The sequence below is a fragment of the Schistocerca piceifrons genome, chromosome 1 (genome assembly GCF_021461385.2).
Source record: "Schistocerca piceifrons isolate TAMUIC-IGC-003096 chromosome 1, iqSchPice1.1, whole genome shotgun sequence".
In the NCBI taxonomy this organism is placed as follows: domain Eukaryota; kingdom Metazoa; phylum Arthropoda; class Insecta; order Orthoptera; family Acrididae; genus Schistocerca; species Schistocerca piceifrons.
This window is the reverse complement of record NC_060138.1, coordinates 924,199,024-924,214,229: the sequence shown is the minus strand read 5'-3', so window position 1 is coordinate 924,214,229 and position 15,206 is coordinate 924,199,024. Positions and strand designations below refer to the sequence as shown.

The following is a 15,206-nucleotide window of genomic DNA, read 5'->3' as shown; positions in this document are numbered from 1 at the left end:
CGTGCCTTGACGCGGACCACCGAACGCACGCTAAATCCAAGGGCCTCCAGGATTTTAGGTGATCGATGTTCCCACACCACGGGAAATCCTTTAACACTGCTTTTATCAGCTTATGCGGGATGTCAGCGTGTGTATGGGGCACCGAGTGTGCCACCGATTCGCTGGTTACCCTGCAGTAGTGCTTAGTGGTGGAGAACTGTACTCTCACCGTATCAGTTCCCGCAGTCCTCACAGTGTAGACTGCAGCCGTCCACATTTGGGGATCCACAGGAAACCTTTGTAGTTGCCCTCCACCTCGAGGGCAACTAGCGGTGGCCTGTCCTCACAGCTTCGCGCTAGACGCCGAGCGGGGTCCAACCCTTTCCACGTTGGCCGGGGCTGTCGACTCTTATCACTTATGTGTACATCGGCATCTACATCTATATGATTACTCTGCATTTCATAATCAAGTACGTGGCAGAGGGGTAGTCGTACCGCCATCAAGCTATTTCTCTTCCGTTCTACTCTCTAACAGCGAGAGGGAGAAAACGAAGACTTAAATATTTCCGTGTAATCTCCGATTTCTCCTGTTTTATCATTATGACCAATCTCCCTACGTTGTTGGGAGCCGACAAAATATTTTCACAGTCTGAGGAAAAGGATGGTGACTGAAATTTCATTAAAAGATCATGTTGTTGTTGTTGTTGTTGTTGTGGTCTTCAGTCCTGAGACTGGTTTGATGCAGCTCTCGTAAAGCTGCATGTCCTCGGGAAAAATTACGGCTGTAGTTTCCCCTTGCTTTCAGCCGTTCGCAGTACCAGCACAGCAAGGCCGTTTTGGTTAATGTTACAAGGCCAGATCAGTCAATCATCCAGACTGTTGCCCTTGCAACTACTGAAAAGGCTGCTGCCCCTCTTCAGGAACCACATGTTTGTCTGGCCTCTCAACAGATACCTCTCCGTTGTGGTTGCACCTACGGTACGGCCATCTGTATCGCTGAGGCACGCAAGCCTCCCCACCAACGGCAAGGTCCATGGTTCATGATGCCGCAACGAAAAACGCCTTTGTTTTAATGATTGCCACCGCCATTCGCGTATCATGTCCGAGGCACTCTCTCCTCTACTTTTGCGATAGTACAAACCGAGCTGCTCTTCTTTGAACTTTTTGGATGTCTTCCGTCAATTCTACCTATCTGACGTGAATCCCACACCGCGCAGTAGTACTCTAGCAGAGGACGATAATGATGATGATGGTGGGTTTGTGGGGCACTCAACTGCGCGGTTATCAGCGCGCGTACAAATTCCCAGCCTTTGCTCAGTCCAATCTCGCTACTTTCATGTATGATGATGAAATGATGAGGACCACACAAACACCCAGTCATCTCGAGGCAGGTGAAAATCCCTGACCCCGCCGGGATTCGGACCCTGGACCCGTGCACGGGAAGCGAGAACAAAACCGCGAGACCACGAGCTGCGGACCAGAGGGCGAACAAGCGTAGTGTAGGCAGTCTGTTTAGTACGAATTTTGCATTTTCTGTGTGTTCTGCCAATAAAACAGTCTTTCATTGTCATGCCAACAACATTATTATGTGGTCATTCTATTTGAAGTTGTTCGTAATTGTACTTACTAGGAATTTAGTTGAATATTTGTGTGATGTATCATCTAACCGAAATTTAACGCATTCCTGTTAGTACTCACGTGCATGATTCCGCACTTTTCATTAATTAGAGTCAACTGCCACCTTTCATATTATACAGGTTCTTGTCTGAATCATCTTGCAGTTGGTTTCATCATCTGATGACTTCACAAGAGGTAAGTGATAGTATCATCGGCAAACAATGTAAGAGGGCTGCTTAGATTGTCTCTTAAATCGTTTACACAGATCAGGAACAGCAGAGGGCCTGTAATACTTCTTTGGGGAACGCCAGATATTACTTCTGTTTTACCCGAACACTTTGCTTCAATTACTACGTACTGTGACCTAATTGACAGGAAATCACGAATAGAAACGCACAACTGATACGATACTCCATAGGCACGCAGTTTGATTAGCAGTTGCTTGTGAGGAACGGTTTCAGAAGCTTCCCGGAAATATAAAAATATGACATGACCAGTCGATAGCACTCATTATTTCGCGAAAATAAAGAGCTAGTTGTGTTTCACAAGAACGATATTTTCTGTATCCGTTTTCGTTATCTGTCAGTGGATCGTTTTCTCCGAGAAAATTCGTAATGTCCAGACAGTATATGTTCCAATGTCGTACTGCAAATCGACGTTAGTGATATGGACCTCTAATTGAACGAGTTACTGATGTTTCCATTAGAACTACTGATGGCCTTGGGAGAGCCAGTCATGACAAAACTCTACCATCTGGTGAGCAAGATGTATGAGACAGGCGAAATACCCAAAGACTACAAGAAGAATATAATAATTCCAATCCCAAAGAAAGCAGGTGTCGACAGATGTGAAAATTACCGAACTATCAGTTTAATAAGTCACAGCTGCAAAATACTAACGCGAATTCTTTACAGACGAATGGAAAAACTGGTAGAAGCGGACCTCGGGGAAGATCAGTTTGGATTCCGTAGAAATGTTGGAACACGTGAGGCAATACTAACCTTACGACTTATCTTAGAAGAAAGATTAAGAAAAGGCAAACCTACGTTTCTAGCATTTGTAGACTTAGAGAAAGCTTTTGACAACGTTAACTGGAATACTCTCTTTCAAATTCTGAAGGTGGCGGGGGTAAAATACAAGGAGCGAAAGGCTATTTACAATTTGTACAGAAACCAGATGGCAGTTATAAGAGTCGAGGGCCATGAAAGGGAAGCAGTGGTTGGGAAGGGAGTGAGACAGGGTTGTAGCCTATCCCCGTTGTTATTGAATCTGTATATTGCGCAAGCAGTGAAGAAAACAAAAGAAAAATTCGGAGTAGGTATTAAAATTCATGGGGAAGAAGTAAAAACTTTGAGGTTCGCCGATGACATTGTAATTCCGTCAGAGACAGCAAATGACTTGGAAGAGCAGTTGAACGGAATGGACAGTGTCTTGAAAGGAGGATATAAGATGAACATCAACAAAAGCAAAACGAGGATAATGGAATGTAGTCAAATTCAATCGGGTGATGCTGAGGGGATTAGATTAGGAAATGAGACACTTAAAGTAGTAAAGGAGTTTTGCTATTTAGGGAGTAAAATAACTGATGATGGTCGAAGTAGAGAGGATATAAAATGTAGACTGGCAATGGTAAGGAAATCGTTTCTGAAGAAGAGAAATTTGTTAACATCGAGTATAGATTTAAGTGTCAGGAAGTCGTTTCTGAAAGTATTTGTATGGAGTGTAGCCATGTATGGAAGTGAAACATGGACGATAACCAGTTTGGACAAGAAGAGAATAGAAGCTTTCGAAATGTGGTGCTACAGAAGAATGCTGAAGATAAGGTGGGTAGATCACGTAACTAATGAGGAGGCATTGAATAGGATTGGGGAGAAGAGAAGTTTGTGGCACAACTTGACTAGAAGAAGGGATCGGTTGGTAGGACATGTTTTGAGGCATCAAGGGATCACAAATTTAGCATTGGAGGGCAGCGTGGAGGGTAAAAATCGTAGAGGGAGACCAACAGATCAATACACTAAGCAGATTCAGAAGGATGTAGGTTGCAGTAGGTACTGGGAGATGAAAAAGCTTGCACAGGATAGAGTAGCATGGAGAGCTGCATCAAACCAGTCTCAGGACTGAAGACCACAACAACAACAACAACAACTGATGTTTCCTTTTTGGGTATTCGGTCACCTGTGGAAATTTCCATTTTTAGGTAGGGATCTTTCGGCGAGCGACATCTACTCCTCCAACAACGATTTAAAATGGCTGGCGACGGGAGTTTCAGCTGCCGTAGAAGTTGCCGCTGTACCAATTGCGTGTGTGGGCGCCACGGACGTCCAGGCAACGTCCACAGCACTGGTGTCTGCGACAGCGCGCTCCTTGCCTCCGGTTGTAGAGACGGTGACCCGCCCCTTCTTCGACGCTCGCAGACTGCTCATTCTGCAGGCGGTACAGAGCCGCCGCCTCTCGCCGCTTCCACATGTTTTTCAACAACTGCGAGTAGCGTTGAGGCGCGTCGGGAAAACCCTCTGCATCGCTCGCATTCATCGCTCCGTGTCCATTAGCGTAGATAGTATCGTCGTTTTTGGGGATCGGGTGAACGAGGGATTTGGAGGTGGAGTGGGGGAGGAGGGGTTCGCCGACGAACGACTGTGATCCGCTACACCCTTAGCAACAACATGTCGGTTCGCAGGCTTCGCCATCTCATTACGGAATCGCAGTCAATATTCCCCCCGTGTGTTCTGCTCACAAGATACAGTGTATGAACTAAGTACGTTTTCTTTCACTGTTTGTTTTCCTCGGAGGATATTCCAATCACAGAATTGGCAACTGCTCGACCGTGAACACCTTGGCCAAATGCAGCCAAACTGGCACTCCACTATTTGGGATATATTTACTGAAATTTCAACCTTACGCAAGCTTATTTTCAGTGCAGAAGATAAAAACCAGTCCTACGGCTGACGAAGTATATGGGTAGTCGATGGCTATTCGATGTGTGTAACGTTTCTGTGTGATGTCAACACGGCGTGGCCAGAGGCCGTGCACGCCTAGCTTATCGCCGACTTCAGACTTTGGATCTTTCTCAATGATTGGCACCGAGGACTTTGAAGCATCATACCGACAGATGGCAAGGACAGTTGTTTGTAATGCAATGACGCCCAACGACTAGTGACATGACGGGTGAGGACAAGAGTGTAGCATGAAAAATAGGCACCAGCAATGCGTATCCTTTTGACTCCAAAGCCTCGGGGAAGGGCGCGATACGGTTTCTATCCCCCACCTCCCCCCCAAAAAATGGTTCTCTAAGAATTGTACGCTGTCCCTAGGCAGAGAAAATGACAAAAATTATGCTGCACGTCAGTAAATACTCAATTAGTATTTAGTTGACAGCAATTTACGCTTATAACCTACACTGTCGCATCGTTGAAGCTACTATCTGACAGTCTTACAACTTCATCTAGATTCTACACTGTCCTCTCCTGTCATAATTTTCCGCGAAGGAATGTAAGCTCTTATAAATCGGAATGGTTTCTCTCTTATCCATAGCTACGTTACAGAGAAAAGAGTGACAGTGCTGTTTGATGTGACTGTTTCAATTCTATCCACATGATGAGCAACAGAAGATCACGGAAAGAAACCACATTTTTACAAGAAGATTTCAGTAAATGATCCAAAGCTACAGAAAAGTTCAAAATACACGAGAACAGCCTTTTTCACTGACAGTGTGCCGCAATGTGAAAACAGCACACTTTTGGTCATCAAAACGGTGACATCTGCTGGCCGATCAGAAAAAAGCTAGAACCGCTTTGCTAGTAATTATCAGTTTACTCAGATTAGTCTGTCAAACAAGCAACGAGGCAATGAAATGATTACTGCAAACCTCATGACAGTTTCGATGAAAGGAAGAACGATCTCCCAGAAGTGAATCTGGCTGTAGCGCCGCGACACTTGGTTGGCGCCAGCGAGACAAAACGAAATATTCTAAGTCACAGCTCACAAAAAACATCGTGCCGAAAATAAAAAGTTCTCTGGTTTCCAGAATTATGACAGATTCAACAACTTCATACAGTCCGCCGGACTCCAAGACGAGAATTCTGGCAACAAATACTTCCTTTTAAGGTTCTACTAGGAACTGAATTTCTACGCCATTGTTTCGATGGTGCAGCTAAAATATCTGGGCAAAATAAGAGTGTGAAGGAAATTCTTCAAGACCAGCCAAAGATATGTTACTTCCATTGCAGTAATCATTGTTCCGAATCAGCAGAACGGGAAAGTGTACCCGGATGATGTGCTACCACCTGATATGAACGAGTCGGATCCAAACCGATGAGTACAGGGAAATAATATTTGAAACACTTTAAGGAAAACAATCACTGGGTCCAGAAAACATGTCCGAAGTGTTGAACGCACAAAGCTCAATTAACAAGCGATAGTCAGTCCTATGGGGCTACGTGAAGCGTCTTGAAAAGTTTGAGAATACGTTTCTTATAACAGTTGAGTTTTGAGTATGAGCAGAACTGGCCAGATCTCTGCAGAATTCCAGTTTTAATACAACGAGAGTGAAACGTTCTGCAGGTGTTCTAAAACCAGCTGGTGCGAATTTTACGCCCGTGGAAGCGTTTGACTCGCCGATAGAGGAAGACAAAGGCTATGCTAAGAACCTAAATCTTGAAGGCTCAAATATCTGACTACAAACAAAATTACCAACAATACACACAGAAAAGTCTTCTGTTCCTGGAGAATTGCCTCATGGATGAAGATTTAACAAAGATGTACTTAAAATTTTTGATAGTTTCTGAATGAGATTGATGGATGATTCAACCAAGTACCTCTTAGGTGACTATCCCATCTATCCAAAACTAATTCTCCATCTATACGATGTTTGAGGAGCTGCTTGGAAAACGCACACAGAAGGGTTTAGCGTGTTAAGGATTCATGCACAGCTCGAAATGCTGACAAACATAGGAGCTTATGTACAGTTATGTAATGTATCCTTTTTTGGAAGACAACATTTTGTTGAATATTATAGTGTTAAAAAAACTGTTTCACAAAGTTATTTGCCTGATCATTCTGATATCCAGCATCGTCAGCATCCTCTTAGAAGTAATTCAGTGTTTTGAGGTGATTTAGAACTTGTCCATGGCAAGGCACATTCAGTTACTCTCCCTTCATGGTAAGCAAGACAGGACTGGGGAAATTAATGTAACGGATGTCGTGATACAGTTTGTTTCCCGAAATGTCGAAGGGAAAGCTACGTTTGGAAGCTGTATGTAAAACTTTTGGAAGCTAAACTGAAACAAAGTAAATACGTTCTTTTTCAAAGAAATTATAATTTTCATTTTTCCATTAAGATGCGATGCATAGTGTTTCCAAAATAGTAATAACAATAATAATACGTGATTTGTCAATAGCCATTACTGTGGTCTGCAGCATTATGAATTACTCTTCATTAGTGGTCCAGGAGAGAAGTAGATATGTCTTATCATCTATGTGACCTTTTTTTAAAAAAAAAATAAGAAAGAGTGAAATTGTTTGCAAGAAATAGTATCTTCAAAACTGGACCTGTATTTTACTCTCTGCAGAACAACATAGCGCCAGCGGCTTTGCCGCAGTGGTAACATCGGTTCCCGTCAGATCACCGAAGTTAAGTGCTGTCGGGCTTGGCTAGTACTTAACGGGTGACCGTCCGGTCTGCCGAGCGCTGTTGGCAAGCGGCGTGCAATCGCACACACACAAACACACACACAAAATGTACTTGGAACGCCACTGAGCGCGGGTATCCAGGATTGCAGCAGGAGAAGGTAGTAGGGCTATTAGACTGGCTCCGACGAATGGGCAGATGACAACAAGTGAAATTCAGGCAGATTCTGCAAGCAGAGTGTTACCATGAACAGTCGGGAAAATATTAGTGGAATCTAGGTTGACATTGGTTGTTGCCTTGCGCCTTTTACAGCTGACTCCATACGACAGAAACGGAGACTTACTTGCTGTAGAGACAGACTCAACTGGGACATTCAGTGGCAGTCTGTGGTGTTCAGTAGTGAGTCTCGTTTCTTTTTTTGGGTGGCCATGTCGACACCAACATGTCCATAGACGACCTGGTAAAAGATCACATGAAGCTGCAAATTCTCCATTCTCGTATCTTCCCAACTCCTGGTGACAGTACGTATTGGCGATGACATGACTGATCTGATAATTATTGGACGATGAATGCTCACTAGTGTGTGGTAAGAATGATAAATGCTGTTGTCATACCCTTCATGAACAGGGTATGAAGTAGTATATTCTAGCAGGATAATTTTGCCGACAAGACCTTCACGTCAGCCTCCAGCTATCAGTCTTTATGAACTGATGTGATGTGTGTTTCAGGTACGGCAAAAAATCCCTCACGATGACATTCAGAGATGAGTAGTATTCAATGAACTGTGGATGAAGCCCGACCAACAGGCATTACATGCATTGAGCGAAAACAAAAGTGCATTGAGAATGGCTAGCTTCCGGCCGAAATCTAGATCTGCACAGTAAAATTTAAAAAGGACGACTGATCGCTGCAGTCTATAGTTTACAACTCAGAGACTGTTTGCTTCGATACCATAACGAATAAACTAGTGTATTCGTGCCCTTGGAGGTGACACCGAACACAGATGATGGACAACAGTTCCAAATGAAATGAAATTTTAATCAATAAATACCCATTATGTGATGGGAAAAAAATGGTTCAAATGGCTCTGAGCACTATGGGACTTAACTTCTGAGGTCATCAGTCCCCTAAAACGTAGAACTACTTAAGCCTGACTAACCTAAGGACATCACACACATCCACGCCCGAGGCAGGATTCGAACCTGCGACCGTAGCGGTCAACGCGCTTCCAGACTGTAGCGCCTAGAACCGCTCGGCCACCCTGGCCGGCTGTGAGGAACACCTCTACAGAATTTGATAAATATCAAAATTCGTGTTTTAACGATTTCTGCCACTGTGAAAGGTCACTACTTAGAATACAGGCTGTTCGGAAATTCCCGTTACGAACTTTTAGGACTTGTGGAGGGGACGTAGCAATTCCGTTCTATGACGGTTTCAATTGAGATTTGTAAAGCGACCACATCTGCTGAGGGGAAGAGAAAAGTCTCAGACGCGCTTGTTCTGGTATGAAATGAGATAGACAGTGTAAGACGTGTATATTTCTATTGTCTATTGTCAAACCACAATTTATGAAAGATGTTTATATTTTATTGATAGGATTAAGTAGGAATAATTAATATTTGTCATGTTGAAAATAACTGTGGTAGCAGGGAACGTCTGCACCAAAGTATTGTTGGCAAGAGAGACCGCAAATAGATATAATTTTAAAAAGGGCGGGAGAGACCGCGTATGGATACATTTTAAGAAAAGAGCGAGAAAGACCGCGCATTGATACATTCTGTAATGGTAGCAGGGTTGTCTGCACCAGAAGGCATTGTTGGCAGGAGAGACCGCACTTTAGCGTTCATAGGAGTCAGTAGTAAGCGAGCAGTGAAGCGAGTCTGTAGCACGTCTGAAGCGAGAGGTTGAGAGGAGCGGTGTGCCTGCCAGCCACTAGCTATGATTTACAAGAGATTATAAACGGAGGTACAGAGACATCAGCTAACTATTATCATAAGAGGAACTAATATTATTGAATTACATTTTTGAGAAACTCAAGACTACTCATGGTATGTTTGCGCATTGCTAGTTGTAAGATTATTGTAAAAAGTAAGTCCCATTTGAACGTTTGTAAAATCATTTCATTCAGAATATGATTAACTTTTGCCAGCAATATTGCATTTCTAATTATAATTCATCCCAAAAACCATCTACGTAAAACTTTGCAAAATTTTATTGTTGTCAAGAAAAAGTTTAACTATGAATTACGTAACTTCAGTCAAATTAATTAAAGAATAACGTCAGCTTGGTAATAAATACAGCCACTTATTATGAAAGCGCACCAGCAGCTAATAGAGTATAGTAAAACAGAGTAAGTATATTCATGTCGCAGTTCGATGTAGCAGTCAGATGGCGATCCAGTAACAGTAAAAAAGGTAAGGAACAGCTTTGGGTTATTGTAGATAACGACTGAGGGCCACACGACGACGACAAATTCTATGTTTCGTCGAAATAATCCGAAAATCAATTTTAAAAAGCAGCAATTAAATTTGTATGCGAAATTTGAGAAAGAGAATAAATTTCAGAGGGAAGATAAGCAAGAGATTGAAATCCTAAGGGAAGGTTTCATAGTTTATTGTAAAAGGGAAGGTTGCGTAACAAACGAGACATAGAGGAGACGGTTATTGCGTAACAACAAAAAATATATAGAGGAGACGGGAAGGTTTCAACAGGATGACGCAGACTACTACTTTCAGGGTTGTATAGACAGCTTAATTTCCTAGAGTCTTGAACAGAAAGAGGAAGACCTGCTGACATGAGTTCTGGCCGCTGCACTAGAAACTGAACAGACACGAGGTGGGATGGAGAGCGGGTACGAGGAAATGTTTCGTACATACAATGACAGTGACAACGTTGGTGGGCGCCACATCGAGCCGTTGTTGTAATACATCGATACTGTTCTGTACGTACAGTATGCTGGTTTCTTTTTTGTTCTGGAATAATGTAAACACTTAATGTTTAAGCGCTAATACAACAAATGTCCTTAAGTGATAAACGGATGTTTCGTTATGTTTCCTTTCGAATTGTTACCTTCATGCCTCATTCAGTTCAAATGGCTCTGAGCACTATGGGACTTAACTTCTGAGGTCATCAGTCCCCTAGAACTTAGAACTACTTAAACCTAACTAACCTAAGAACATCACACACATCCATACCCGAGGCAGGATTCGAACCTGCGACCGTAGCGGTCGCGCTGTTCCAGACTGTAGCGCCTAGAACCGCTCGGCCACCCCGGGCGGCCTCCGGACAAGGGTTCGTATTCAAAATGTTATGTACTCACGGCTCTCTACAAGTCCTAGAAGTTTGTAACGGAAATTTGCGCACGCCTTTTTTGTTCTGCGATACTGCAGCAAAGTGGTGTAAGGGATATTAGCCTCTTATTTTGTACATAGGGCGTGGCAACACTTTTTTTGTCTCGTAAAAGGTGGTAGGCCTTCACCATTACCCCACGTACCGTCGGCTAGAGACTGTACCGTGGGTTGCGGTTTGCGGGTGTGGACGCGAAATATTCAGGGGGGAAATGAGGAATTACGGGAACGAGCCACGCACAGAAAGTCGCATCCGGTGCGAGAGAGCCGCGGAAGCTGCCGCCGAGCCGGTGCGGAGGAAAGGATACAAACAAAGCCCCAGGCTGCGGCAAGCGAGAGGAGAGCCGAGCTGGCCGGAAGGGGCGCTTTTGTCATATTTGCATCGGACCAAGACAGCGGGCGCGCTCTCATTAGAGTGAGGAGCCAGCCGCCAGCCGCCATCCCCGGTGCCGGCATTCGTTATCCGGAGAGCAGGCGGCAGCGGGCCAGCTAGCTATAGCTCTGCTCTCCTCTTCCTGGAGGCGGCCACGCGCCCACCGCACCGCACCACTCTTCTGCCGGCTTTTGTGCCGGAGCGGCAGCAGCGGCCGGGGCTTATATAAAGGCCACCAGCCGTGCTAATGGCGCCTCGTCGGGAAATATTTGAGCACCCGCTGGGTGCTGGCTGGCCCACACCGGCCTCGTCTCGCCTCGCCTGCCTCCGGAGATGACTAACCTGCCGCGCCGTCGTACAGGGGCCCCGCCGCACCACGCCACACGGCTACTCTGCTGTCGCTAGGCGTGGCATGCGAGGACGGAACACACAAGAAATACGACTCGCACCATACGTGAGACTTCAGTATATTTTGTGAGCAAAACTGTTTGGATCAGGATTCACGTAACTGTCACTGCTCGGCCCGATATTCACTTTTAAAAAGAAAAGAAAAGGTTATATGAGATCCGCGGAGGTCACATCGAATAAAATGTTCTCGGGCTTCCGCCCACGCCAAGTGATTAAAATGCCACGAGCTTTCGATCAAGTACACCCTGCCCATTGTCAAGTCGAATGACTGCTGGCTGATTGCTGCTACGCCCTCTTATACAGTGTGATTCAGCTGTCCAACATATGGGTCTTAGGCAACATGCAACACCTTCAAAAACCACACTCAAGATTTTGATGTTCCCTCGCTCATTACCTGCAAACTATATTAGTCTTACAGAAAAAAATTAACAGGACCGTTTTGTATGAAATCTAATGTAGTTAAAATTTTGCACTGGGAAACGTTTTCGCTGGAGGCCACAGTTTTCGAGTTATTCACGAAAAAAGTACCAAAGTGACTTTCAAACGAGTTTTTCTTGAATAACCGGAAAACCATGGTCTCCAGCGAAAACGTATTCAAGTACAAAATTTAATTACGCTAAATTTTCTACAGAAAGGTCCTGTTCATTTTTCCTGTACGACTAGTAGTTTGTAACGAGCGAGAGAATATGAAAATCTTGCATGCTGTTTTTGAATGCGTTGCAGGTTGCATAAAACCCATAGGTAGAGGCATTCCATTTGGCAGTTACCATGAAGTATTAAGTTCATGGCATTTTAGCCCCGTGACGCAGCTAGAAGCCCGACAATACTTTGATAAATTACAAGGCTGTTGCTACCACCAATGTAAGACGTGGGCGTAATTTTGACTGTCAGTCCCGTCATCTTTATACAACGCCATGAGCTCCTTATAAAGAAAAGAAACCTTTATTGGTACCGGTTTCAGTCTACCTGATCGTCGTAAGGCGACTTAGAAACTACTGGATTGTGTTGCACAGAGTGGAAGGGAGTATTAAAATTAACATTGTCGTACGATCATAGGAGAGTATAAACGTATTTTACTGTATCGATGGCGGTATCTCGTAACGGCTTCTTATAATTTGCTTTTTGTTACTGACGCCACAGTAGTAACGATAGCACATAACCTGCAATAGCAGTTGTTACGTTGTCTGATGTTGATCACATAGATTAAAATTGCTTGCAGACAAATGTTTGTTTTTTTGGCAGCTGACGATGTTACAGAAAAATTTAATACTTTCAGAAGATTCCCTTCTAGATATCATATGGCTCAAATGGCTCTGAGCACTATGGGACTCAACTAGATATCATAAAGGAAGGAAAATTAGGTTTAACGTTCCGTCGACGAGGATGTCAGAGACGGAAGGGTAAGAAAGGAATTCTGCGGTGCCTTTTTCAGGGAAACATCGCAGCAATGTTGAAACTACGGAAAAATCTTAACCTCGATGGCCTGATGGCAACTTGATCAGCGATTTCGTAGGGATGATATGCATATTTTTATATAAACTGAATATGCTGCTCGGCGCGATCTGATATTTGGCGATAAATAAGAATTTTGCTGCCAAGATCGCTTGCTGAAATATTTTTATTTCCTCACGGGCCGGTTTCGACAGTCTAGTAGTCATCTTCGGATCTCCTGGAAATAATGTTACTGTGCATGAATCGCAAAACCATAACGGCAGTGTGCTCTCGTTATGCGATTCGTGCACAGTAATATTTCCATAAGATCCGAAGACGACAAACACTGTCCAAACCAGTCAGTGAGGAAATAAAAATTACTCAGAACACGATCTTGGCAGCAAAAATTCATATTTACCATGAATATTTTTACTCAAACTTTTTCCATTACATTGTTGCCTAGAGAAAGATAATTATTTCTCGGGTACTATGAATTCTTATCCCTAAATATTCAGAAGAAAATCAATTTCTCTGTTAGCAAAGAGCGAGGAAACAGTTGTGTTAGCCTACATTTAATATGACTCGCAAAACCGGGGGCAATCATTCACTCCGACGCATATCATTGTTGAACGACATAAAAGAGGAGACGAGCATTGCTCAAGTGGCTACACAGAGAACAGTGTCTTACTGATTACAAATGTGACTTGAAATTACGTTAACAATTTCAGTACCGAATAGGTGCACTATTACACGTAATTTATCGTGTAGCATGTACACATTTTAGCGACGTCTATAAATTAGGTTAACTATAGCAGAGATTTACCTGTAAAATTCAGGCGTTTCGACAAGTGCAAGCCAGAAATAAATGTCTATTTGAAGAGAGAAAAGCAAAACAAATACAACAGGTGGCGGGGATCAGAAGTCTGTTGAAGGAGGCTAAGCAATGTAAGCACGATGTTTACTATATAACTGGGAAGGAGACAAGGAGATTTTATTGATACTGTGTTTGGTCAGAAGAAATATCCGATAGGAAATAAGTATTGTTTCCCAGCGAATACAGTTCGTTGTATAAAACTACGCAGATGGTGGCATCAGAGCTCAATGAATAATCGAAGCACGAGAATCTGTTTGTCCATCCACGATTTCATTTGCAAAATCAAAAAATGTTCAAATATGTGTGAAATCTTATGGGACTTAACTGCTAAGGTCATCAGTCCCTAAGCTTACACACTACTTAACCTAAATTATCCTAAGGACAAACACACACACCCATGCCCGAGGGAGGACTCGAACCTCCGCCGGGACCAGCCACACAGTCCATGACTGCAGCGCCTTAGACCATTTCATTTGCAGTCGACGCTGTTTAACAATACTGCCATAAGCACTTTGTTGAACTTCCTGTGGGAAGAAACGTAGTGAGCAAAATTCCTTTTGGAGGCAGAAGTGAATTGCTGAAAGACAGTGGGGAAGTAAAGACATGGTATCAATAAATGAGACGAACAAAATCGAATGTCATATCATCTGTGAATAATTCAATACTATCACGCTGGAATGATTCCTTCAGCGACGCAACAACCAATTTCTTTTTCTATCTCTGTGGAAGTGAGCTACCAATTCATATCCATGCAGACAAGTTTGAACCGTAACCTTCACGAAGGAATGCAGCATGAATAGGAGGCACGAAAGCACCTGTCTAACTAAGAAGCTAGTAGCCAGGGACAGAAAAGGGTGGGAGCGATGTGGAGGATAGGATCCACCATGGATGCGTTAACGCCAGCTTGGCGCGGCACTCACCGTGAGGGAGGTGGGCTGTGCTGACAGCGAAGTCGCAGTCGCCGAGAACGCACAATCTGAACGCCCGCCAGAGAAGCTCTGAGAGCACGCGGCACGGCGCGCACCTCCCGCCCGCACGCCGGCTGACGTCACCTCCTCCCAGCGCTGCCCCGCGGCGGCTCCGCGAACTGCCTGCAGTCGGTTTACGATGCGGAACCCGCGGCGCGGCTCTGAGTGCTGCCGGGGAGGGAATCTCGTTCTCCGTGCTAACGAGAACAGAAGACGTACAGCGAGCTTCCGAGTAGCTCAGTTTTCGTAATGGCTTTAAGCCGTAAGCCTTCCTCGCTGCAATGTTAAATGTGAAACTCAAAGCGCGCTCCCCTCACGATATTATAAGTGCGGTGGACAGAGGTAACCAGGTGGAACGGGTGCTTCTACACTTTCTAAAGGATTTAGTGTCTGCACTATACCGCCTTCTATGAAAGAAGTTACATTCCTGTGAGACAGCTATCCAGGTCTGCATTAGAAAATTGCTGTAAGCGGACTGCACCATTTTATTCTTATCACAAAAGGAGATTAAAGTATAGCATATAGTTGAATAGACTCCTGCTTGGAAAGACGCAGAAGTAAAATCCAATGCCCTCGGGAACGA

The 15,206-nt window shown here is 44.1% G+C and overlaps 1 protein-coding gene across 1 annotated transcript in view; it reads right to left on the bottom strand.

Moving 5' to 3' along the window:
- Positions 1 to 14,674, bottom strand: part of LOC124778634 (superoxide dismutase [Cu-Zn]-like) — a 337,243-nt gene extending 322,569 nt beyond the window's left edge. Inside the window, exon 1 of the mRNA XM_047253691.1 lies at positions 14,576 to 14,674. The gene's annotated coding sequence lies outside the window, so the exon portion shown is untranslated. The remainder of the gene's footprint in view (positions 1 to 14,575) is intronic.
- Between the last annotated feature and the right edge of the window lie 532 nt (positions 14,675 to 15,206).